Genomic DNA, 6,242 nt, shown 5'->3' on the forward strand with positions numbered 1-6,242 from the left:
GTAAAATACAGGGAGCGAAAGGCTATTTATAATTTGTACAGAAACCAGATGGCAGTAATAAGAGTCGAGGGGCATGAAAGGGAAGCAGTGGTTGGGAAAGGAGTGAGACAGGGTTGTAGCCTCTCCCCGATGTTATTCAATCTGTATATTGAGCAAGCAGTAAAGGAAACAAAAGAAAAATTTGGAGTAGGTATTAAAATTCATGGAGACGAAGTAAAAACTTTGAGGTTCGCCGATGACATTGTAATTCTGTCAGAGACGGCAAAGGACTTGGAAGAGCAGTTGAACGGAATGGACAGTGTCTTGAAAGGAGGATATAAGATGAACATTAACAAAAGCAAAACAAGGATAATGGAATGTAGTCAAATTAAATCGGGTGATGCTGAGGGAATTAGATTAGGAAATGAGACACTTAAAGTAGTAAAGGAGTTTTGCTTTTTAGGAAGTAAAATAACTGATGATGGTCGAAGTAGAGAGGATATAAAATGTAGACTGGCAATGGCAAGGAAAGCGTTTCTGAAGAAGAGAAATTTGTTAACATCGAATATAGATTTATGTATCAGGAAGTCGTTTCTGAAAGTATTTGTTTGGAGTGTAGCCATGTATGGAAGTGAAACATGGACGATAACTAGTTTGGACAAGAAGAGAATAGAAGCTTTCGAAATGTGGTGCTACAGAAGAATACTGAAGATAAGGTGGATAGATCACGTAACTAATGAGGAGGTATTGAATAGGATTGGGGAGAAGAGAAGTTTGTGGCACAACTTGACTAGAAGAAGGGATCGGTTGGTAGGACATGTTTTGAGGCATCAAAGGATCACAAATTTAGCATTGGAGGGCAGCGTGGAGGGTAAAAATCGTAGAGGGAGACCGAGAGATGAGTACACTAAGCAGATTCAGAAGGATGTAGGTTGCAGTAGGTACTGGGAGATGAAGCAGCTTGCACAGGATAGAGTAGCATGGAGAGCTGCATCAAACCAGTCCCAGGACTGAAGACAACAACAACAACAACATGCATTTATTTTACCTGGAAAGATTAGGGCCTTCAGGCCCTCTCTTACACGTAACCAGGCACACTCAGATTGAACGAGTTACAGTTTCTACATAACATTAAGGTCATATAGCGTATTATGCAGTATTGATGTTAAAGAAAAAGAAAAGAAAATACGTGTTCCAAAATTCTACAACTGATCGACGTTAGAGATATAGGTCTATAGTTCTGCACATCTGTCCGACGTCCCTTCTTGAAAACGGGGATGACTTGTGCCGTTTTTCTATCCTTTGGAACGCTTCGCTCTTCTAGAGAACTACGGTACACCGCTGCAAGAAGGGGGGCAAGTCCCTTAGCGCTCAGAGCCATTTTTGAAATTCACAGGCGACTGGAGATCATCGAAGACTGCTTCTGCACTACGAGATAGACCTGTTTCCGTAACTGAAGTTTTACTATTACTGGCAGGTCACAATTTTATGTCGGTACAGCACTCAGTTTCGGCGAAGGTATAACGATTAATGCTTGCGTTCTGCGAGACTTTGACTACATAACACAGAACCTTAACACCTTGTGCGTTGGTTTGGACTTTGGATAATTAACGAGAATAATCTCACTTAATAACGAGATTAATTTTTATCATCGTAGATGTAGTATCCACAAGATATAATTATGTATCCTTAGTAATAATAAGCTAATTACTTCAGTCAATCATCAAGTGGATCTTTAAGGTATCACATACATGGCATACTTACGTACAGCCTAGAGTGACACTTCATTCTTTACAGTCGTAAATGATGCAGTCTGACATTTTACATCAAACCAGTTCAGTTAGGAGCTACTGTATGGACGACTGACATTGCTATCGTTGGCTCCAACTTTTGGACGTCTTGACAACCAACCTCCACGTTAAATGTAGCATGCTTGCATACATTTTTGATCGTTTAAGAACATTGACAGTAGATGTGACCCAATTTAATGCACGTGTGCATTCATAGTGCAGAAAACATTGGTATTTTCCAAAGATGTACATTTTAAAGAGGTACCTCTCATTTTTTTAATGAACGAAATTATTTTAGAACCAATATCGGGGGGGGGGGGGGGGGGGGGGGGAAGGGGGAGGGGTCGGAATTACTTGAAAAGTTATACTTGCGTAGTTGTTCTGTAGCACATTTATTACTCAGAGAGACTTACTGTGAACTAAATCGTATGTAATTCGTACCGCTCCTTCGAAAGACAGACCAGTTTGCGCAGCACTATCAGGGTGCTTCAGGTCTAGGATCAGTAGTCTGGCCAGCCAGACAGAGTCGGGAACAGGAGTGAGAGGAGAAAAGACCGCGTCAGCCGACGCTAAGGCGTTTAGCTCGGGGCTGAATGCGCGGTTCTGCGAGTAGGGCGTGGAAAATGTAGACCACCGTGTTTCTAGGCACAACAACGACCTACAGCACACCAAAATGAGGTTGCAGACTCCACCTGCGCCAAAACTCCAGCAGCGCTAAGTAAAACAAACTAGCCAAGAACCCAAGGAAGAAACGTGGTGAAAACAGGCAAAGCAGCCCCAAATGCAACACCTAAAATTCAAAATGTTCACACTGATACACCTACATCCCGTTAACAACATCAACACAAACGACTTCCACTACTGAAACCCATGTCTCTCACGACAAGGAAGATCTACAAAGTACATCTACATCTACATTTATACTCCGCAAGCTACCCAACGGTGTGTGGCGGAGGGCACTTTACGTGCCACTGTCATTACCTCGCTTTCCTGTTCCAGTCGCGTATGGTTCGCGGGAAGAACGACTGTCTGAAAGCCTCCGTGCGAGCTCGAATCTCTCTAATTTTACATTCGTGACCTCCTCGGGATATATAAGTAGGGGGAAGCAATATATTCGATACCTCATCCAGAAACGCACCCTCTCGAAACCTGGCGAGCAAGGTACACCGCGATGCAGAGCGCCTCTCTAGCAGAGTCTGCCACTTGAGTTTGTTAAACATCTCCGTAACGCTATCACGGTTACCGAATAACCCTGTGACGAAACGCGCCGCTCTTCTTTGGATCTTCTCTATCTCCTTCGTCAACCCGATCTGGTACGGATCCCACATTGATGAGCAATACTCAAGTATAGGTCGAACGAGTGTTTTGTAAGCCACCTCCATTTTCTAAGGACTCTCCCAATGAATCTCAACCTGGTACCCGCCTTACCAACAATTAATTTTATATGATCATTCCACTTCAAATCGTTCCGCACGCACACTCCCAGATATTTTACAGAGGTAACTGCTACCAGTGTTTGTTCCGCTATGATATAATCAAACAATAAAGGATCCTTCTTTCTATGCATTCGCAGTACATTACATTTGTCTATGATAAGGGTCAGTTGCCACTCCCTGCACCAAGTGCCTATCCGCTGCAGATCTTCTTGCATTTCGCTACAATTTTCTAATGCTGCAACGTCTCTGTATACTACAGAATCATCCGCGGAAAGCCGCATGGAACTTCCGCCGCTATCTACTAGGTCATTTATATAAATTGTGAAAAGCAATGGTCCCATAACACTCCCCTGTGGCACGCCAGAGGTTACTTTAACGTCTGTAGACGACTCTCCATTGATAACAACATGCTGTGTTCTGTTTGCTAAAAACTCTTCAATCCAGCCACACAGCTGGTCTGATATTCCGTAGGCTCTTACTTCGTTTATAAGGCGACCGTGCGGAGCTGTATCGAACGCCTACCGGAATTCAAGGAAAATAGCGTCTACCTGGGAGCCTGTATCTAATATTTTCTGTGTCTCATGAACAAATAAAGCGAGTTGGGTCTCACACGATCGTTGTTTCCGGAATCCATGCTGATTCCTACAGAGTAGATTCCGGGTTTCCAAAAACAACATGATACTCGAGCAAAAGAGATGTTCTAAAATTCTACAACAAATCGCCGTCAGAGATATAGGTCTATAGTTTTGCGCATCTGCTCGACGACCCTTCTTGAAGACTGGGACTACCGTGCTCTTTTCCAATGATATATCAGTACGTAAAAAATAGGTATTAGACCAAGATGCAGTGCCATGCCATCTAACGCTTCCCAAGCAGGGGCTGTTGATAAAATATCGGTATATCGATATGTTTTAAAAGAAGAAAAAATAGTTGCTGATGCTGAAGAACAAGAGTCTAAATGACAAGATTGGTCTTTGTGGTAGGCGGAGACGCGTGAGGAGAAATGGCGATGTAATCGTTGTTGCCAACATAAACTAGGACTTTAACGTCACCACTCAATTTTGACACTAAACTTGCTACGTGACTGGCATTTGCGGAAATGAAAAAAAACATGGAAGTCTACATAAAGTGCTTCAGATAACGCCGATATGTGACGAAACCCAACGACGGACCCATCAGACACCTTTTGTGGTGCCACTTACCTGCAGTTACCATTGTTACCAAAGTGATTATCGGCAGGCGTGGACGTGCCTACGTGCTTAGTTTTCATTTTAGTTCTTGCTCTAAGGGGGATAAGCAGGTTGCTAGCTTGTTGTACAGAATATCTAATAATAAATCATCTTCGTGCTTCGTCTTTGCCGACCGGTGTGAAAGCGACAGCTTACTCCAGCAGAGTTCATTGTTTGATTTTCGAGCAGGGAGGGCCGAAGAATCTGAACAGGAAATGACATTATGTCCATCCGTTTCTGCTTTGCATTGTTCCCGTGTGAAACAGAGGAACGGATTTGTATGCCCTGTTCGATGACAACAGTTGCATTCGCCTTCTCTGATGAAGCAATTTTTTCGATCATGGGTGGCAAAGCATTTCACACGTTATATCGCCTTGCATGGGGCTGGGGCAGCGTAACTAGGGTTGCGCAGGTGCGGCAAACGCTGTGTAAGTGAAGCGATAACTTGTAGACGTTGTATGGCTAAATCAAGAGTTTGGCAGGAATTGATAACTTTGAGCACTTACTATGGCTACGGTTGCGATGCATTGGACTTTTCGCCCTCGATCTCTGACCTTATATGTTCTGAATACTAGCACTGCCCCAAAGACACAATCGAATTTACAGTCTCTAGACATGCCCTGCAATTCCGTAACTCATTCTTTGTACGATTAATACCTGCGACAATGCTTGCAGAAAAAATACAATGCAGCAGAAACAGCTATTTGACTCTCAAAAGATTCGACTTGTCTTGCAATTATGACTGAGAAGCAGAGATACCGATTCAAAGGGGAAGTGAAGCGGACTGGTTGTTCACTGAAAGTCGAACACTTCTTATTACGAAAGTTTATTAATTTTCAGTTGCCTAACAATTTTTTTTTTACATAGCCTGAACAGTTGACAATGTGACCTACTTTTTAGCCGTTCCGTCTCACACACTGTTATCCGGGTGGAAAGACATCCGGTAGCTGGCACGAATCCGCCTGGCAGCTTGGTGTCGAGGTCCGCTTCCAAGATACTTCTCCAGCTGGGTGTTAAGATGAATGCGCTCAATGGAATATGCTGAACACTAAATGAAGATTTGGCCAAGTCTGATTACACCCTGAAACAGATCTGAGGATATCTTAATAATGATATCTCCTCCATCTTGCTCCTCAACATATAAACCACAACATAAACATAAATGGATGATTAAGGGAACTACTAACTATAAAATGATAAATGCTGTTACTGCTTATACATTTGTTGTAGATTAAAACCCCTTTACATTATAACTTTTTATGTATCGATGTCCAATAGACATAAAGAGATACCAAAGAATTTCCTAACTAATACGATTGATCAATTACCCAAATGTGCCCCTTTTTATGGCTACGTGATCTAATATAAATAAAGCGAAATCACTGATATCGGCTACGTACCAAATACTATAAGACACTACTTTCAAAGATGATCTACAGTGGTGTGCAACCTCAGAGGAAATAAAATTTACGTGATCATAGCTGTTTAGATTTATAGGTCTAATAAACCGAAGCAATTAGCAATATCACCGTATGTACTGCGTCTGGTGCTTCGGAGTGATGGTTCTCATACATGTCTGCGACGATAGAAGAACCCCAGACACAAAATAAAAACTCTTTCTAACACTATGACCGCAGAAGGCGGTCCTCTGACTACTATTATCTAATACTGTGTTCTCCTCTCTGTGTTCTATAGATAAAAAAACCCGAGTTCCCAGCCACAAGGATGGAATTCAGATAACGTCTCCACGTGAGTATAGACGAGGAAGTGCTCTCAACCACTGAACGCTGCGTACTCAATGACGACTT

The sequence above is a fragment of the Schistocerca gregaria genome, chromosome 8 (assembly GCF_023897955.1).
Source record: "Schistocerca gregaria isolate iqSchGreg1 chromosome 8, iqSchGreg1.2, whole genome shotgun sequence".
NCBI classification, from domain to species: domain Eukaryota; kingdom Metazoa; phylum Arthropoda; class Insecta; order Orthoptera; family Acrididae; genus Schistocerca; species Schistocerca gregaria.